A 21,785-nucleotide genomic window follows, 5' to 3' on the forward strand; every position below is an offset into this window, starting at 1 on the left:
ACGAGCGCCTCAATCAGGGCTGAAGATAAGACGGAGGGAGGGCGAAAGACGGAGAGGGAAAATGAGAAAGAGAGGAGAGAGGATGAGTTGTGAGTTGTCATAGAAACTGGAATAGCAGGGAATCCTGTGCTAACCTCGCAGTGTCACTCTGTGTGTGTGTGTTTGTGTGTGTGTGTTAAAAAAAGCCCCCTGATCTACATGCTCGCTGTTACCATGGCAACGCGGTTGAACAATTTTCGCAGTTCCCGTTTTAAAAAACTAACAACCTACCTGCTGACTTTCTCTTTCTCCCTCCTGTCAACCTCGTCCGGGCCTCCACTCAGCTGTATCAAACACACTCCGTAACACACTTCAGGGGCTCTCAGGTGTGTTAACCGCTCGGGCGGCTCTGATCGTGGATCGATTTTTGATACAAAGATCGATTGAGGCAGGCCCGAGGAGCGGCAGATGGGCTGCCGTTGGAGTTCAGACACAGTTCAGATGTGGAGAGTCTCTGATGTTTGAGAGATTTCAGCTGCAGAGCGGACACCACACACAGCTCTGAGTCCTCACACACACCTTTAATCCTCACACACAACCTGAGCAAACTCATACATTATTGATTCCTCGCCAATCAATAAATATTTCACTGATTCTAACTCTGTTTGATATGAATCTTAATTTTTTGCAAATGAGAAACCACCAGAAAAACAACCTATTTGATCATTTTTCAACCAAGTTTCCTTGAAAGACAAACATATTTCTGTACTATTTAAAGAAAAAACAGAGACGTTGCTGAATTATTCTACTTCAAAGTGATTAATCCTAATTAAAAATTAAGCGTCAGACTCTTTGAGTCAGAGCGAAGCAGGTCAGCTGCTGAAATGTAAAAAAAAAACAAAAAACGTCTTCAGGCGAGAAATTGAATCCCATTTGTTCGAGACGTTTCCTGTCTGAGACATTTAACACCTTTTCTTCTGTCTTTCTTTTTGTGCTTTTAAGTGTCAGAAATTTCTTGTCTCGGAGCGTGGTGTACAGAAAATAAAGTTGACTTGAAATGCTGAGAGAGACGAGGAAATTAAATGAACCTTTTCATGGTGTGAAAATGGAAGTGAAGTAGAGGGGAGTTTGTTGAGTTAATATTTGATGAAATTGGTGTTTTATAAATAAAGACTGATTGAAATAATTATGGGGTTCTTGCCCTGGGTAACAAGAACATTAATCCCAAAGTGGAAGTTGTAGCAAGAATTTGGTCTAGACCAGTTGTTCCCAAACTTTTTCTGCTGTTTGACCACGGAAGCCCGTTTCCACCAAGCAGTCCGGTTTAGAGCAGGATGGGTTGTTACAGGTTTAGCCTGGTCCTGTTAGCGTTTCCACAGCCTATGCGCCCCCTTGTGGTAGGCCGCTTGTTTTGACTGTGACTTGGTCTTTTGGTTCAAGTCCTCAATGACGATATCAAGAGAGGAACGGTGGTATGCAAAGTCCGCAGCTCAAAAATCAGCAACCATTACAAAATCCAACTTCATCTGTCACTACAAACTCACAAAGATAGGTATGCTACATAAATGTATCCTTAAACTAGCTGTTATTGCTTTTAGATAGCTAACATTTGCTAACAGTAGTTAAACAAGCTACCAAATGTTTGTCTTCTCAATAAAATGAGGATTTAAAGAATCTTAAGCTAACTAATTGGCCTGTCAAATGGATAAATGCTAACTAGAAAGCTAGCATTTGCTAACAATAGTTTAAACAAGCTTCCTAAATGTTTGTCTTCTCGATGGAATGAGCATTCAAAGTATCTTAAGCTAACTTATTGGTTTGTCAAATGGGTCAATGCTAACTAGAAAGCTAACATTTGCTATCAGTAGCTTTAACAAGCTATCTTATGTTTGTCTTCTCCATAAAATGAGCATTACAAGTCTCTTAAGCTAACTCATTGGCTTGTCAAATGGGTCAATGTTAACAACGAAGCTAAAATTTGCTAACAGTAGGTTTAACAAGCTATCTAATGTTTGTCTTCTCAATAAAATTAGCATTTAAATGTCTTAAGCTAACTTATTGGCCTGTCAAATGGATAAATGCTAACTAGAAAGCTAGCATTTGCTAACAGTAGGTTTAAACAAGCTTCCTAAATGTTTGTCTTCTCGATGGAATGAGCATTCAAAGTGTCTTAAGCTAACTTATTGGTTTGTCAGATGGGTCAATGGTAACTAGAAAGCTAACATTTGCTAGCAGTAGCTCAAACAAGCTGCCTTATGTTTGTCCTCTCAATAAAATGAGCATTAAAAGTATCTTGAGCTAACTTTTTGGCGTGTCAAATGGGTCAATGCTAACTAGAAAGCTAACATTTGCTAACAGTAGCTTTACCAAGCTAACATTAAGTTCAAGATATGCACAGATACACTTAGACAGATCTGTGATGGGCCATTGAGAAGGGTTGTGACCCTCCTGAAGGGGGCAGTAAGCAGTTAAATTAGGCAACTGTAATCAGGCTGTAATATTTTGAGTGATTGTTGATGTTGAAATAAAACTCATCTTGTGAATCGCTGTCTTTGCTGACTTAGATATGGAAACTGGGGCTGACCGTCAGACTTAGGACTTGCTTGAAACTTGAAGGTCATAAACTGAGACTTGTACATGTGTGACTCACTCCCATCTCTGGTTGTGCATCAATTCAATGCTCGTCACAGTAAGTGCACTTGACTGCTGACAACAGTCAGTCTAAAGCGGTGAGTGGAAATAGCTTTTGCTGTAGCCTTCAGACACCTTTGTCGGTCGGTTCTATTAAAATAACTTGTTAAATCATGATTTTTTTTTTTAATATTTGATTGTGTTTGTGTTTGTGAAATAATCCTTTAAAGTTTTTTTTTTTCCGAATTAAAACATTTATCTGGACCAAAGTTTCAAGATGTACGAGAGGCATCACAAAAGGAGGGATGATCAGCAACGCCTGGTTTACAAAAAATACAAACTATACATAAATTTAATGTTGCCGAAGAGAAGACTCTGAAATCTCAAATCTGTGTCTTTAAAGGCACCGACGGAGGCTGTTCAGTCTCAAAAGAAAAAAAAACCTCAGTCCTTGTTCTTTGCTGCCTGCACCCACAACGATAATTTAATTTGGACATAGAAGTCAATATCCCAAACACATTTTAACTCTCTGGGATTTGATTTTCACAGCGTGCTGAAATGAAGTCAAAACACCGACTGTAACCAAGCAGAGCTGGCAGGACACCGAGAAGCAGCTCTCTGAAATGAATCACTTCCCTTCATTCAGTTCAGTAAAAGGCCGGTAATTGCAGCGATATTTAACGTTAACGTGTCACCCAGCGGAGGAATCCTCGGCACACAGGAGCACGTGTCAATCTTTGAAATGTTAGAGGACCAAAGGAACAGAAATTACCGACTCATTCATTCCTTTTTCTATCAGGACTCGCCGCTATTCAGGGTCAAAGCACACTGCAGAGTATCCCATCATGCACTGGGAGGAGGTACTGGAGACTTCAATTACAAACATTCGCTTTAACACCTGTGTTACGAGAATACCGAGGATGTGGTTTGAAATGTTTCATCTCTGCTCTTGTTTTGCTTCGGCTGTATTTCCTTCATGTTGAGTCACACGGAGCCTCATTAAGGCTCAACTCCCACACACACACACACACACACACACACACACACACACACACACACACACACACACACACACACACACACACACACATCTCCTCTCACATTATAGCCGTTAAAAATCAGCACGTACCAACAGTTTCTCGAACCGATGCATCCCCACACATGGTATTTTCCTCCCCTCTGCTTTGACCTACAGCAGCATTTCTTAAATTAGCGTCTGCAGCGATGGCTGGCATCACATCCTCTAACAGTACCTACATGTTTGTTCCGGACTAATCTCTATTAACAGATATGTGCATTTCAATGACTGTGGGCAAGAAACAACATTTCCGACACAGGAAATGATCTGGCTTCCATTTTTAGGAGCACCCCAGGTCTAATGTGACCTGAAGGAATACCTTCGGCTAATCAGATCTGATGTTAGCATAAAACCAGAGTAAATATCCAGAGGACCAAAGAGTACAGTGTTTGCTTTTTACTTCTGTTATCAATTTTCCAGTTACTGGTGGTACGTTTTAGTTTGCATCTGCATTAAAAAAAACTATTTACAGCCTGGTTCAAAATCTAGCTTGGGTCTGAGACGCTCATTTTGCTTTCAGCACCCACTTTACGGAGGTGAATTTTTTCTACCTCAGTGGTTTAAAAGGTATAAGTGTTGTCTGATTGTCCAATCAGAGACTGAACTCAGCTCACATGACTCATGGGCGACCTATAGCTGTTAGAAAGGAAACTTGGAGCCTGCGTCATATAGGGATGGGTAACCAGTGGCGGCTGCTGGTCAGTCAAGGAGGGGAAGCTAATTTTTTCCCGCCTACATCATAAATTTGTTTATTTATTTCAACATAAATTCTACCCTCTGTTCCTTTTCAAGAAAATGATCTGTGACCCTGTCGTACCAACCAGGTGTTTTATCAGGGATTTAACCAGTGTTCGTCGTTTTTAAAAAAGGTAAACTCACTGGGGATCGATAAAGCCCCCGGATCAGTCTAGAACAACTCAGGAGATGCTCTGGTGGAGGGTTATACTTCAAGATCGCTGACTGGCTCATTTCACCGTCAATCAAAAAGGGATTCGGCCTCAGACAGATCATCCAATCATCATGCAGAAGCCCAGCGTCCAGACCAGCCCACTGCCTCATAGACCCCCAGAGACGCTGAGCATCCGATGGGCGGGACAAAGCCCAACGTTTATCCAATGACCGTCCAGTTTCCACAGTGGAACAATCCACTCTATGCTTCCCCGCTGAAGTCAGAAGACGCTCAGCGTCCGACTGTGTTAAAGCGCTGAGACGCTGCGGGGATGAATGAGAAGGAGGTGGAGCCAGTTACCTGTGATAGGAGCTGATTCTGAACAAAAGATGAAGGAATTCTAGCTCAGATTTTGTCAATGAAATGTTCACACAGCAGAACATATCAACACTTTTTTGGGACATTTTAGGGGAAGCTGAGCTTCCCTTGCAGTCTTAGAGCAATCGCCAGTGATGGGTACCGAATTAAGTACTTTTATAGGCACCAACCAGATTCTGTCAAAAGTACCAAGTACCGATTCACGTAGAATCAAAAGGTATCATGTTTTGGTACCTGAATGCATCCTTCTGACTGTGAGGGAATGGAAGAGTAGGTGATTTTTTTTTTAGCCATTAAATATGTTAAATAAAAAAAGGAAACTGTGTTATTAAACAAATTGATATTTTTTACCTCATAAACTCAAAAAAGTACCGAAATTGGTACCATTGGGTACCAGCACCGATTGCCAGTTACGTGGCATGGGTACCGTATCGTTTAAAATGTGAAAGGAACCCATCCCTGGCGTTGTATCCAATATGGTGGTGTCCAACAACTGGCTTCAGGAAAAGACGTCATGGAGACTGTGTCCACATTTTGTACTGTCTATGGATTTCATGCACACCGCAGCCAGGCTAAGGTCATAGCTCCATCGAAAAGTCACGACAGGGATCTAGCTTTGTCTACGGATACATGCAGAAAAGAGAATCAGACTTCTGGCCAATAACGTCTTATTCAGCTTCGACAGGCGGCACTGTGTCCTTTTTTTTGATAAGCGAAGCTGCATGTGTAGTAAAATAGGGTCTGGAAGTGATAAAGGTCTGGCTTAGGGGTTTGGTGGTGGAAAAGGAAAGAGATGGACAGAGGCGGGCAATGTTTTTCAACTGAAAGACACAATTTTGATAAGTTGAATGATGTGACGTCCCAGAGTGAATCTCTAGTTATCCCTAAGTCCAACATACGAGAAACAACCAACACACTTCTTTTGGTGTTTTTCCACCTCTGCATTTGTTCGCGCCTTTCCATCTCAGACAACATTCAGGCAGCCAATCAGCACAGCGCCTAATTACTATAGCATCCCCACATGCTAAGATCACAGCATGGATAATGAGGTAGAAGCTGAGAGACTGCAGATCCTCCAGAGGCTGCATTTGTGTTTTTTTGTTGGAAGTGAATTCAAAGCCTTGCAACACAACGTTGACAAGTTGTCAACAGCAAAAAGTGGGGAAACCAGGAAAGAAATATCTATACAAATGTAACATTACAACCTTTGAGATGCTACGATTTTAGCCAGGTGCACTTATTAGACTAGCAAAGGAGTGTATGCCTTTCAACTTTATCAAATACAAACATCATTTTTTTGTCAGTGGCTTGGTAATAACTCCATTTTCTCCATATTTCTGCAGCTCAGCAGCACCAGATAAGAGTGTTTAATGGTTTATTTTGACCCAACCAGCTCACTGTTTCTGTTATCAGTTTGTTGCCTTTGATTATGTTGTGTAACAGGAACAAAAAGCTGTGAGCTGCTTTATCATCACAGTTCACTACATTTGTTTTGACAGATCCTAACAGTAAACAGAGTCTGAACGGCCGATTAGCTGCTTATGTAATATTACTATACAGTATCCACGCCTTTTGAAATGATATGGATGCAGGCTGAAGATGTGAAGGCAGTGAAAGCAGTGAAAGCGTCAACGTGGCTCCATTCTGTCCTTTTTCTTTCAGTCTGAGATTGGAAGTCTGAGTTTCAGACCTCAACAGGGTTCTTTTGCACTTCAGAAACTCTTCAGATCCAGCATTCATGGGCACTCGAACCTGCAGTTTAAAACTTTGAAATGAAACCTCTCCTCATCTGACAACTGAACCTCTGGGAACAGGGAGTCCAGAGAAGTATACGAGTTAACGTCCTGATAGAAATGCTAACAAGTCCTCCAGCCTTGTTGAATCTAACAAGCAGGCCCTCGAAAACCTCCCTCGTTGTCCGTCTGACAAACCAACAAACACTGAAAACTTGATTAATCACTCCAACAACCACAAACCTGCTGAGAGTTTCTCTGCCTCGTGTGGATTCCCTTTAATCTTCACCTGCTCTGACGCTCTGAACTAAGACTCCAGTATTTGTCTGAACATGGAGAAACACAGAAATTGAAAAACTTTTGAACCTCTTTTTAATTTGAGGTTTTCATGCATCAGTGCCGGGAATAAAAGCTCATTAAATCAGAGTTTTTTGCTGCTGTTTGATGGATTAACCTTCAGAAAGAAGGCAAAAACAAAAGGGGAGCCAACTCTGTGACAGCTGTTCAAACAGAAATCTGTGTCACAGACTGCTGACAAAGAGCTGGATGACACAGGAGGTTCTCACAGTACTTACAGACGTCTGGAGAGAAAAACGAACAGTTTCAGTCTCAGGGAACAAACCACGTTGGTTTGGATTTGATCAAACACCAAATGTTTGAATCAACCAATCTGCCGAGCTAAAACATGAGAAATCGGCAGGTAGGGATTTGTCTGACATAATGAACACCTGATTGGTTTTGTCCTTCAGCGTTTCCAGTAAATTATAATGAGACAAGACTGCGGTATCTCTGTGGAGGAAAATAAAATACCCATTAGGGATGTAATGGTGTCATCAGTTTTATGATAATATCAGAGTGAGAGTGTCTTGATATGAAGCACTAGTTCCCGGGGCCATAGTTTGTTTCACACGCTGTAGAGTCGGTTCAGGGAAATGGGAACTACAGAGAACACCAACCCATGGGTGACCACCCCGGTTTGGCGGACACCAGCAATGACAGAATTTCAGTTCTCCCTCGTCAAGAAATGAGAAGCCAGAGGTGGTAGATAACTGCCAGACTGTGGTGTCGAGGCATATGAGTAATACCTGAGGCTATTTGGCAAATCGTCACATGGAAAAGGTGCGAGATGATGCAAGGAAAATGGTCAAAAGACACTAAAGGGAGTCTCACTTCCCCTGTAAAAATAAAAGAGCTAAAAGGATCACAAGAAGTGGTGAATATTAAGCCAAAGGCCTACGTCCATTTTCAGTGGACGTCAACGAAAGATTCTCATTGTAACTTCACAAGCTACCCAGATCTACAGACATGTTGTCCCCCAGGTCTTTATTTGTGTCTATTGTGATAATCACCACATTGGGAACTTAGCAAGGCATTAGTGCAACGTAAGATTTTGATATCGTAACATCCATTCTCCTCCATTTCCCAGGTTTCTTTGAGCTCCATCTTTGTGTAACACAGGTGAAATATCCTGCGTTGCTGTTCTCTCTCTCTACCTATTCTGTACTTGGATGTAGTAGCATCGCGATATTCTCGCGGATTATAGGTCACGTGGGGTTGAGCAGCCCACCAGTTACATATCAGTCAGTGCGGGAGTTGTAGGTGCAGGGGACGCGCTTCACTGAAAGCTACAGGTTTGATTTATCTTCATTTGAATCCTTTTCCTATTTTTACAACTTTGATGCTGAATCGTGCTTACTATGCGACTTGCTGGAGCATCTTGCCACGACGAATTCTGATAAAAGGTCAAGAATAGAACGAAATACGGACGGATGAGTCAGTCTTGTTACTTAACTTGGCCAGCTTCATTCATTTTAATGGGTGCAATTAGCACAAATGTTTGCTAAGCAGCAAGCCGGTTTCTCCAACACGGACTGATTGAAATAAAACAAATTGTGGGTGTGGATGAATTACTGATGCTGAACTGTTATTTAGACATTTGTGGAGAACCTTTGTTTCATGTAGGGATGGGTACCTTTCACATTTGAAATGATACGGTACCGATGCCCGGTACCTGGCAATCGGTACCGGTACTCAACAGTACCAATTTTTGGTACTTTTTTGTGTTTATGTGGTAAAAACTATCAGTTTGTTTAATAATAAATTGTAGATTTTTTTCAATTTGACATATTTATTCTTCAGTATATAACCTTGTAATGCTGTGTTCATGTCCAGCATGGAAAATCGCCTACTCTTCCACTGCCTCACAGTCACAAAGATGCGTTTAGGTACCTAAACATGGTACCTTTTGATTTTACATGAATCGATATCGATACTTTTGACTGAATTTGGTCGGTACCTATAAAAGTACCTAATTCGGTACCCATCCCTAGTTTCATGTCCTGACTGATTAAATGTATGCATGTAAGAAATGTACATATGAAGTGTCTGTTTGATTGACAAAATCACTGATGTTGACTGAAGAGATTAACTATAGTACCACCAGTGCTGTAATAGAAACTGTTCACAAATCTTTGATTATTGATGGACAATGGAATTTGCGTGAGTTATGGTCCCGTTCTCCAGGACCAGGACTTGGATGGCGAGCTGAGGTTGATGCTGACAACCCCCCATCCCTCCACACAACCACATTCATCTCATTTGTTGCTCTCTTCTTGGATTCTATATCAGACCCAGACGTTGGTCTTTAAATGAACGTTGGGGTGGGAAACATGGACTTCAGGGGTTTGTCAGCGCTGACATGGTTGCACATTTCACTGTATATATGCACTCTGTAACTTATTGTATTAATGTGTTTATGTGTGTGAATTGCATAATATTAGGGTTCAAAACCTTAAACTAAAGCTTCAGTCTCTCGACTTCTGTCCTACGAAACAAACCTAGATTCTGGTGACTAGCCTACTTTATAGTTTAACCTACTTCCAACTAATCTCATTGTACAACTGTTACATTTGGTCTTCTCTTGTAGCCGCAAAATTCTCCACCATGACCGTCTAAAAGTCTTTAAACTGGCAAATTTAGATGTGAGTTTTCCACTTTTTATTACTAAATCTGACCTGAGAGTATTGATTGTAACAAAAACAGTAAAGTTTCAGGGTTGCACGGTGAAAATTGCCTGAACCCACCATGAAATTCTGTTGAGTGACTGGGTGGAAATTCAAGATAAACTCATGGGACGATTCTCTCAGGATTCTTCTACAACAAACACGCCTCTTACGACACACACAGTTACATAATGTTGTGTAAAAATACACGAGTGCAAAGCAGAAAGAGTGAAACTGAAATTTACGCCATGGGAAGAATAAATGTGCAGCCGAGTGTTTTAGACTCAACCCCCTGGTCATCGACCAAACCCATTCTTGGTCTTCCCCTTCTCCTTTGTGTTTCTCTTCCTTTGCCCAATCTTTCCTTTCCTCCTTCAAACCCAGACTCTTTCTGACAGTCCCACTTTCATGCCTCAATAAGCAAAACACTTCAGCTATGAGCAATCATACCATAATTTCCCTTGAAAATGCAGCGTCTCTCGTTATCTTTATGCCTGTTAATGTGAATGGGTCCTTCAGGTAATACTCAGTGGGAGCAGAAGCAGCTTTTGTGTTGCTCACAGTGGTTGTTTTCCTCCACTCTTCTCTGCAGAGTGCTCTGTTATGTAACGTCTCCTCAGGTTTGCTTGCAGGTTTCCTCCTCGACTGATCTGAATCAGGATGTTCGCTGTGATTTTGGCTCCAGATCATTGTCTTATGGAGAGGTGAAATTCTTGTTCAACTGAAGCCGCGGGAGGCTTCATCCTGAAATAACTCGGGGTCACCATTTTGATCATTTCCCGTTTTTGTCCTGAGCAGAGCTGTTGTCCTCCCACACAGCCTGAACAATGCAGCAGCTACGTTTATCTGGATATACCAACCACATTCGAAATGCTTTAGTTCAGTTCACCAATCGTCTAAACGTTTCCCACAAGAGGCTGGCTCCCCAGATGTTCCTAGTTTTCCACAATCGACTGATTCAGCTAGAATAGCCTTAAAGTCAAAAATCTGAAGCCAAAAAACTCTTTATTTTAAGAGATCCATTCATGTGTAGTTGATAAAAATGAGCTTTTACCATCAGGGCTCTTTATCTCATGAAATCTTACCAACAGATCCTAGGGGTGACTATAGGCAAGAGCCTCACCGTACGATAGACACCACGATACTTGGAAAGACGTGGTCAGTTGGTGAAACTTAAAAATGTCACTTGGTGTAACCAACGCTACTCATAAATAATCTAATATTGCGCAAAATATGACTATGATTATTATTTTATCAGTCTACTACACTGTAAAACTCAAACTTCAAATTATTTTAAACTAACTGACTCAAGAATAGAGAGAAAACATTGATGTTTATGCTACCAAAACATCATCCTAAACATCATCAAGTTTAGGAATAAATATTCTGAATATACTTTGAAATTATATTTATTATAAGGTTTATGGGCAACATACAGTGGAGTAGCTCTTTTGTAGTGATGTTCGCGACTAAAAATCTCCTCCCCAATCTGATACTGAGTAAAATTCATACTGATACTTGAAGGAAAGTATAATATTTTACTGAGATTTAAAATAAATGTTATTTTTTATTCATCTTTTATAATATATAATTTTCTTAGTTCACCATGGTTTTTTTTATTGCAATTGTTCTGTGTAATTTAATGACACCTGGTGTGTGTAATCCACTTTGAATTATCAATTCTTTTGGGAAAACTTACCTGAATTAATCCAGGCTTTTTGCCTGTTCAAGATTATCTCCTTGATACACATACTATTACTCCAAGGGAACTCATGCAGCAATATAATGAAGCAAGTATTTATTTTGTTACTCATTTCATAACAATATCAGTCAATTTGAACAACTCCATCAGCAGCAGTACTCTGCATTTCACAGAAACTGGCTGTTTGTGGAGCTAAAGTAGCTTCACACCACTTCTTTTGCACTCTGCCGTTCTGTGCCATACAAACTGCAGACTATAGGGTCAGACTAAAGGCGTATTCAGACCTGGACTGTTTGGTCCACTTTAAACAGACCAGGGTTCGTTTCCCACGCTGGTGCGGACTTTTCATGCAGGTGTGAATAGACACAAATGAACCCTGGTGCGGACCAAACAACCGGACCAAGACCCACTTTTTGAGGTGGTCTCGGTCCGCTTCCAAACGAACTCTGGTGCGGTTCGTGGTTCTCCGGTGCAGGTCTGAATACAAACCAAGGTCCATCTGAACTAACTACAGGATACATGTGCCTTTTGGGCCTATAAAGCCACCGTAACCTAACCGTCTTTGGTTCATACCTGATCCTCCGTCTTCTGTTTAGCCACGCTGTAGCTAGCATGTTGTGGGTCAGGACACGCAGAGCATAGCGCCTCCTTGCTGCGATCATTCGTCTTTGCTGTTCCTAAATTGTAAACGGTGTTGTTAAGCTGCTTTGAAGGAGCTGCTCTTGAAACTGAAAATGATTTAGCAGCTCTAATAAGAGCACAAACACATGTTTACCTCCATTTCCAGGTCTGTACTCTGTGTGCCGCCCTTTGTCAGTGCTGTCCAATGAGAGCACTGATCCTCACACACGTGGATGTGTTTACAGAATATAGTCCACTTGCAAAAAGTACAATCTGAATACGAACCGCACCAAACGAAAAAAATAAAGTCCGCTTTTGGTTCGGACCAAACAAGTGGACCAAAGGACTTTTCTGGTCTGAATAAAGCCTGAGTGAGAGTGGAAGACCAAAAAGCGTGCAGCTGCACTTACGCATTACCAAGGCAGAAGAAAAAGTACTTCCCACCAAACGGCGTATCATTCAGAAACGTTCTCAGCTCTTTGGTTACTTTTCAATGTGCTTCTGTTGCTGATTTACAGAAGCTGAAATAACTGAAATATCAAAAGTATCAATATTTTTTTTTGAGAATCGATTTTAGAGCATAGAGGGCTCGTATTGTAAGCATCGATATTTCAATATCAATGCGCAAATCACTATTCTTTGGCACCATCTGCTGCAGTGGAGGTACAGAGGAAGTACTGTACTCCCAACTCACCAACTCATCACAGGTCAAAGTATTGCAATGTATTGCTGTATCTATCATTTTTTCACACCTCTAAATAAAACATAGATTCTGCACCAAGGGTTCAAGGTTCTACATTTTTCGTCTGAGTAGTTTTTACCTATCATGCATGATCAGGCTATCAGGTACATGAAAAACTGTCAGTATGGAGGGCAAAAGCAGGAGGAACGCAGTCCATCGTAATGGCTTTCTGACTCCCATCAGCAGTTCCTGACAAACTTATCTCTATATCTGGAGAGTGCATCTAATTAACTGCTCTAGATCAAACTTTTAAATTCAAGGAAGAAATCTGCTTTCTGCTTTGTTGCAAGAATCCATCAGCATTTGGCTTTCCCAGAATGCAACAGAAACAATACTTTGATGTTGAAAGAGTTTCACCAAAGAACTTTGAAATCATGCTTTCCAAACTTTGTACCCTGTTTCTAAGTTTACAGTTTGTTGAGTCTGTTAAATTAAAATTTCATTTGAAGAAAGGCTGCACAACAAATAAAGTTGAAATCAGGAATTTGATTTATACCAATACAAGTTTGTTGTTAGAGACAGATCGTATTGTGTTTTAAGAACCAAATATTGCGAGCTTTCTCTTTCACCCTCATCTCCCTGTGCTTTCTAAGAGGAGTAAATTATGTCTTTGTGAAAATATCGAGCTGAGTATTGTTATCAGCTGAGTTTGACTGTGCACTGCTGTTGAAATCTCTGATAAAACCAGAAAATGAAAAGTGAGTTAAGGTTTTGTCATATGCATCAGAATAACCCCATCTGCCATTGATATTCTGCTTAAAATTAGACATAAAACCCCTTCATTGTGCTCTATAAAAGTATTATATTCCTGGATTGTAATTCGTCTTGATGGTGAAGAAAGTGATAAAAGGCTGAGATATCGTTCCTCAGTCTCCTTACATAATTGAAAAAGACAGAATGTCCCTTTACGGTGAAGAGAGAGTCTGTGTTCTCAATGATCACAGTCTGTCTGCTGAACACACGAGGTGATCAGAAAGAAGAATCAGCCTCACGTCGTGAAATGCAAATGATGCTTCGCTGACAGAAGAAGTGAGAGAAACGTCCTCCAGCAAGAGGCGGAAAGTAGGAGCTGTGATGAAGGTGTTTGATGATGATGCTGACATTCTGTGGAGATAAAGCACCCTGGAGAAGTATTCAACCTTCTAACTTTTCTGTTACAACAACTGCAGAATAGGTTTTCTGGAGGTTGTATGAAAGGGAATGAAACAAATGAGGATTTTTAGCTACTTTCTAGTGACCATTAAAGACTCAGAATTCATGTGAATCTACAGTGACACATAAGTCTCTGTTTGTTTCAGACCTGATGAATTACAGTCTGAAAATGTTCAATAAGTCTCTTTAGGTTCTGCTTTAACTTTCTGCCCTTTGAGTAAAAGACGTAGACTATTCAATCACGTTCCAGTAGCCGTAAAAAAAAAAAATTGCCAACTCACTTCTTCTTTACAGCAGATGAAACAAGTCAAGGTTTCTGTCAGCCAGCAAAGAGTCATTTGTACTCTTCAGTGACTAAGATTTAAAAGAACGTACAGACCTAAACCTCCCTGGAACACAGTGAAGGCCTCGATGAAGGATGAGGACGGGGGAACGCAGTCTAAGAACAGGAACACTATGAATTGTTTGGAGAGATTTTGGATCTTTGAAATAAATAAGATACTTGTAATACAATATGATACAATACTTTACAATGAGGTTTGGTAGGATAAGATTATAAAACAATATGATACAAAACTTGACAATGCAATATGATACTTTACAAAACTATACTTTACGATAGGATACTCAAGCAATTATTTACGGAAGTATAAGGTGCATTATGAAATGAATTAATTGTAATACTAAGGAAATGATAAGATACCTTATGTGATACAGTGCGATATGATATGATATGATATGATCTGATATATGATATGATACGACATGATATGATATATTGTGATATATCATGATATGATATAAGATAGAAATGATATGATATGATAAGTTAGATATATGATATGATATGATATGATGTGATATGATATGATATGATAAGTTAGATATGATATGATATGATATGATGTGATATGATATGATATGATGTGATATGATATGAAATGATTAGATAGATATGATATTATATGATGATATGATATGATTAGATACGATATGATGAGATATGATATGATATGATATGATATAAGATAGAAATTATATGATATGATATGATATGATATGATATGATATGATATGATATGATATGATATGATTTGGTATGAAATATGATATGATATGATATGATATGATATGATATGATATGATATGATATGATATGATATGATATGATATAATATGATATGATATGATATGATATGATATGATATGATTTGGTATGAAATATGATATGATATGATATGATATGATATGATATGATATAATATGATATGATATGATATGATATGATATGATATGATTTGGTATGAAATATGATATGATATGATATGATATGATATGATATGATATGATATGATATGATATGATATGTTATAAGATAGAAATTATATGATATGATATGATATGATATGATATGATATGATTTGGTATGAAATATGATATGATATGATATGATATTATATGATATGATATGATATGATATGATATGATATGATATGATATAATATGATATGATATGATATGATATGATATGATATGATATGATATGATATGATTTGGTATGAAATATGATATGATATGATATGATATGATATGATATGATATGATATGATATGATATGATTTGGTATGAAATATGATATGATATGATATGATATGATATGATATGATGTGATATGATACTTCTCAGCACTAAAGTATAGGATCAATTACAGTGTAATGAGATAAGAATCTTAAGAATATTATATGTCAATGATACGGTATGATATGATATGATATGATATGATGTGATAAATGAAAAGGACACTTATGCGATAAGTTAATTCTCGGTATGAAAGGCTTTAACCATGAACATTTATGAATAAAACAGAAACAGCTGTTCTCTCAGAAGTGAACTGACTGCTGGCCCACCATTCCCAGTGTGGTTCCCTTTATGATCGTTTGTTATTGTGTTAAACATTGTTGGTAGGGATGTTTGATACCACTTTTTTTCAGAACGATACCAGTTTGAGTACTCCCCCTTGAGCACTCTTTTACTAGCCACGTATACATGGACCAAAATATCCCACTTGCACGTAGTTTATTTGCTTAAACGAAAGGAATTTAACCTTTGTTTACACCTCATTCGGAAAGAAAAGAGCCAATCCGAATGGACATTTAATCGGTTTCACAGGGGTGGAATATTTCTTTCCCCAAACCAATTGAGGTGTCATGTATCCACTAAAATGGAAAGTTGTCAGGGTGCGTTCTTTCAGCGCATGCTCAGATATGACGTAAGACGCAACTAGAGATGTTCCTCAACTTGTATACATTTGTTTGCGCATCCCCCATTGACTATTCTGCTTGATTATAGCAGCACATGACAGCACAGTCACTCTGACATTAAGTCCAAAATAAAAAACACAAACAACTCTCTCTGAGTTTAGAATTTTTTGATAAATATAAAAAATAAATATTAAAAGTGCACAATAAAACTAACAACTGTCAGATTTTAAGTATTTTTTAAAGCAAACTAAAGTGCAAAATAAAACAGTTCAGCTGTTATCTCTCCCTGGTTCATGCATGTTGTCTGAGCAGGACCTGGCGCACATTTGCCATATAACCGCAGCAATTAGCAGCAACTAGTGGCAAGGAGGACTCGCTTCACATAAGATTTTCTTGCCTATACCTTGTATCGGTACTTGCCCATTCCTAATTGTTGGTATTTGATAACAATTTTGACCATACAATTACTCAATAAATCTGTTTAACTTAGTAAGGAAGTACTTTTCTCAGCTCGAAGTCACAGAGTGTTTCACAAGAGATAAATAAAACTTAGAAACTGAGGCTGAGGTTGGCAATGTGAGATAAAATTACTACTTTTCTTATTATCTTATCAGTAATTTTACTTGGACAAAACCAGGATTTGCTTGTCTACCTTTATTTGGTATGTGATTTTGTGTTGTTGCTTTATATTGTGCTGGATTGAGTTTATAATTGAAACAATTTTAGACAGGTAGACTAACAACTTTTTTGTTCTATGAGGTAATACATTTTGTTGATACAAATGGAATTTAATACCATTAAAGGGTTAAAAATGTGAACTTTCAATAATGCATTTTGATTGATTGATTGTATTTGTCCCAAAAGATTGTTAAACAGCTTTTAAAATCTGAAAACATACCGAAACATTTTTATCAACCAGTAATTTAGACCCAAAAATATAGATGAAAGAATTGTCACAGTTTGTCAAAGATGCAAAGATATGGGGTTGTTTTTGATATCTAAAGTGGGTGTGGTGTAATCAGGTCACATGACTTCATCAGAATGTGAATCCATATTTATAACTGTGTGTGAATGTGTAATGGGCTCTGAACCAATCAAAATGGACCATTATGACTGGTCATCACAAGCTGTCAAAGAGACAAAAACTGAAAACAAACTGAATAAAAACTGAATTATCACAAAGTTTAGCTTGAAGCAGGTGGACTTACCTATTGTCAGCAGTCCCATCAAACTTTTCCAATGGCCTTTACTGGTTCCTGCTGGTCTCTTCTGGTCTGTACTGGTCAGGTTTGATCCACTCTACAGAGTCTGTTTTGCGAACTGGTAAGAAACTGGTTTGTTTGGCCTGGTTCTGGTCTACGCTCAGGCGCCGAGTTCTTGAGTTTCTAATTGATCTGACTTTAGGAGATTGGCTTTCGAAGATGGACTGTTGTAATCCTCTGAGCAGCTTCAGTAGTGGGTGTAATTTCTGAAGGTGTTTTAGTTCCTCTTGCCAGATGAGCAGAATCCGCAGTCGATGAAATTGTCTGACAGTAAATGTTGGAGTAGTTTCTGGAGTGTAACTTCACTTATGTGTAGTAATCCTGCCGTAGAGTGAGAGGTCTCGGAGTTTCAGATTGTATTCTCGGTGCTGCCCTGCCCATCCTGTAGAAAAGGAGGAAAAGAGGGAGGAAGAGCAAGAGGAAGATAGGGAGGAGGCGGGTGGGAGGTAAAGGAGAGGGAGACCAGGATATAAAGGAGGGGGAGAAGGAGGAAAAAAAACATGTCAGCAGAGGAGTGGAGGGTGTAGGGAGATGTCAGAGCGTGCTGTTTGAATCCAATTTGGGTCAGACAAAGTTGCATTTTATGGAGGCCATTTCAGGTTCAGCCGGTTACACAATCAAAAGCAGTTTTATCAGTTATCATGGCAACAAGGCCAAACGAAAAAGCCCTAAACCTTGTTTCCAATCCGCTGCTACGCTGTATTATGTAAAGTTTTAAATATTGATCCGTGTTTCTATTCTCAGAAGAGCTGGTGGGACTCATTGCAGCAGACTAAGAGGTAGTGTTAGCCCTCGTTAGCAGTTAGCAATCATCAACCCAGACCAGATCACTTTAATATCTGGGAACAGAGAAACAAAGTTACACTCACACAGTGTAAACAGCTGGTTTCAACATAGAAAAAAACACAGATATTCAAGGAGAAAGAAGCAGAGTATAGTCAGCAGTGTTTGGTCAATCATCAGAAATTTAGTTATTGATTACTGTGTCCAATTGACTGTGTCATACAATGATGTGACATCACCCATCTGATTCTAAAGGGGAGTTTTTAAGACTATATTGGAAATGCTAACTCAACATAGATTTTTTTTCTGGGAAGATCTTTTTTTTTTCTTTTGAAAGGGCTTGTATGAGGTTTCTGGTGTTTCTGCAGCAAGCCTCAAGTGGACACTTAAGGAACTGCAGTTTTTAACACTTCTGCATTAGCTTCAAAATTAAGGACCAGAAGTTGTTGCTTGCTGCATTTGCAAACAAGGTCTTTAAATTTACTACAATTTAGCTTAAAGAGTGTGAGCTTAATGAATGAATGCAAAAACGGACAAAACATTGAGCCTGACTTTACGTGCAATGTTTTTCTGCCAGTTGTAGCCTGTGACTCAAAGGCTAGGGGATGAATACAGTTTGTTGTTGTTGTTGTTTTTTTGTAGGAAGTTGAAAAAAGTTATTGCTAGCTTTTAAGTATCTGTTAGCTGTTTTTTGTTGTTGTTTGTTTTGTTATCTTAGGCAGTTTTGATGACCTACTGAAACAGACCAGAATAGAATGCTGTTTGGTAGCTCAATTTCTGTTCACATGAAGCTCTAAGCTATGTAACTTCTTCTTTTTTATACCTGTATGCCATGGTTTATTCAATACCTGGACATGATGTCATCCCTTTTTTTTTTTTTGAAGCTGAGTTTTGAAGCCCATCGTCTGGCTTCCATATTGGAAAAGTTGTGTATTTTGTATATCTGCTAAATCTAAAGATAATGCTAACAGTAAGCTAGTTACTCCCTGTTGAGTAGCTGTAACTGCTTTTGTTTTTGATGACCTTTAGTCCAGAGCTGATCAGAGTTAGATGCTATCGTTTGGTAGCTATGTCAGCTATGCAGCTATGTTAGCTTGTCAGTACAGTATCTAACTGTTAGCATACCGTCAGTCATCTCACAGCATGAGACATTAGCTGGTTGAAAAGCAGCTGTTGACCTTGAGTAGCCCATTAGCAGAGCATTGTTAGTTTGCTATTATTCAGCCTGTAGCACACAGCTGCAGTGACTGATAGCTACCACCATCATAGCCTGCTGGTGGGTTAAAAGAACCAGGATGTTCCTTAGGCAAGGCAGACAGCAGGAGGACATGTTGGAGCTAAAAAGAAAAGATTTGCAAAAGATTAGAAACCGTTCCTGTGACTTACACTTCCTGTTTCCTGTCTAGGTTGCCAAGGATACGGATGTTTGGCAGGAAAAGTTGAGAAGCTGGACGACACTGATAACGCACACACTCACACATAGCAACTTTGTCTCTTTGTGTGTGAATCTGATACAGTGGGATCCATTAGGCGTATCCAGACTGTTTCTAGATCTGACTCAGACTGGCTCCAGGTCACACCTGCCTTCAAGAAATTAACTGTAAATAAATTGTGTTTGAAAAAAACTTACTTTATTCCATATTTTATTACACTTTCTTGATTTTCTATTTTTCTATTCCTAAGGACAGCATGGGGAATTCAAACTACCAAGTAATCTGATTTTTCTGTTTAATTTGCTTCTTTTTACTGCCTCTGGTCTCTCTATGTGTGCTCTTATGTGTGGGCATTTAAGATGTTAAAAACCCTGAAAAACACTCCTGCGCTCAGAATAAGTGTTGCTTTTATTCCTGTAATTGAAGAAGGTGTGATCCTAACAAAATTGTGGAAAATCACTGTCCTATTTATGTGATATAAATACATATATTTAAAGAACTTCAGGTGTTAAATAATAGTGACTGGTTTTGATTATACACTTATTATCACCATTACATAAGCTGAGCTATATTTGAGAGGCTGTAGGAGTTTAAAAACATTCAAATGGAAGTTTCCATACATGTGGGACAAACTCTTAAAATGCCAGAAAAGCCAGTGATAACAGCAGCAGGGGAAGCTACAGCGACATGTGCTTGTGGTGGTGACACATGTCACTTAAAATGACCCTGTCCCATAGCTCTGTGACTTGTTATGAGATAAAAGTAGAGACCAAATTCATGTATCAGGCTGTAAACACTGTTATTTCTGCTAAGTTAAGACACCTAAGGTGAGGAGACAGCCTCAAGTGGACACTTGAGGAAAAACAGGGTGATTTTTTTTTCTTTCAACTTACTTCCGACTTAATTTGTCAACATGCAAGCAGCCAGTTTTCGGGTTGCATTCATCCCCCCAAAAAACCCAAGATAAACTTTAAGTTGAGTACTTTTGAGTAAGTGTTGATGATACGCACTGCTGGGATTAAAGGATAAGTTCGGTTTATACAGCTTTTACATTGTTTATAGAATGAAGTAGAACAAAATACTCACCAACAAGGCTTTCCTGATCCAAGCAGTGCTTCAGGAGATATTTAGATCCAAAATTGTGCAGCGGACGTCCGTATAATGGGATCCATCGGGGCATAGACAGCGCCGCTCCTAAAACTGCATTAATCATCCAAAAACTCATTAGTTTCACCAATATTCCATCATGGTCCGCTCCGGGTTTGTGCTCAGCTGCAGTCTGTGTCACTCCAGACAGCGCTGTGTGGCTGTAATGACCTCTGAACTGACAAAGACTTTGTTTACGATAGCCCCTCCACGCATGCACAGTGCGGCTCATTGTTTCAGGGGAAGACGGCAGGCGACATGACGACGCGTGGAGGAGCAATCGTAAACAAAGTCTTTGTCAGTTCAGAGGTCATTACAGCCACACAGAGCTGTCTGGAGTGACACAGACTGCAGCAGAGGACTAACCTGGAGCGGACCATGATGGATTATTGGTGAAAAACATGAGTTTTTGGACAATTAATGCAGTTTTAGGAGCGGCGCTGTCTATGCCCTGATGGATCGATTATACGGACGTCCGCTGCACGATTTTGGATCTAAATATCTCCCAAAGCACTGCTTGGATCTGGAAAGCTTTCTGGGTGAGTATTTTGTTCTACTTCATTCTATAAACAATGTAAAAGCTGTATAAACCGAACTTATCCTTTAAGTTGTAAAGCATGTTCTAAATGTTCAATTTTTGCCTTTTTGTGACTACTTAAGGGGGATGTTGGGAGTAGAGGCAGGAGGAAAACCTGTAAAACATCACCAGGGATGGGAGTTGAACCATGGGGGGATGTGCTCAAACTGCTAAGCTAACAGGGCCCTCTAAAGTGGCATAGTTGGTCTATCATTTTTTAGCAAAAGATCACTGAGTCTGCAAGTAAATAATGACAAACTGGTTTGCTAAGTTTGACCTAAGTTTGCAGAGCTAGCACCACAAGCCTTTAGCCCACCTTGCAAGTTAGCATGTCTTTGCTAGTTACACATATGTACGTTTAACCAAAAAAGTCTATATACAACTTTATCTTTTCTAGATCAAAACATTGCCATACG

General features: G+C 39.3%; 1 protein-coding gene across 6 annotated transcripts in view; it reads right to left on the bottom strand.

Moving 5' to 3' along the window:
* The window catches only part of shank3b (SH3 and multiple ankyrin repeat domains 3b), a 58,723-nt gene that overhangs the window by 32,320 nt on the left and 4,618 nt on the right, over positions 1 to 21,785 (bottom strand). For all 6 annotated transcript variants that reach the window (XM_074698008.1, XM_074698007.1, XM_074698006.1 and 3 more), the window contains exon 2: positions 17,377 to 17,812. The gene's annotated coding sequence lies outside the window, so the exon portion shown is untranslated. The remainder of the gene's footprint in view (positions 1 to 17,376; positions 17,813 to 21,785) is intronic.

This window comes from Halichoeres trimaculatus, unplaced genomic scaffold, assembly GCF_033239565.1.
Source record: "Halichoeres trimaculatus isolate MK-OKI-2021-1 unplaced genomic scaffold, fHalTri1.1 fHalTri1_scaffold_21, whole genome shotgun sequence".
Taxonomy (NCBI): domain Eukaryota; kingdom Metazoa; phylum Chordata; class Actinopteri; order Labriformes; family Labridae; genus Halichoeres; species Halichoeres trimaculatus.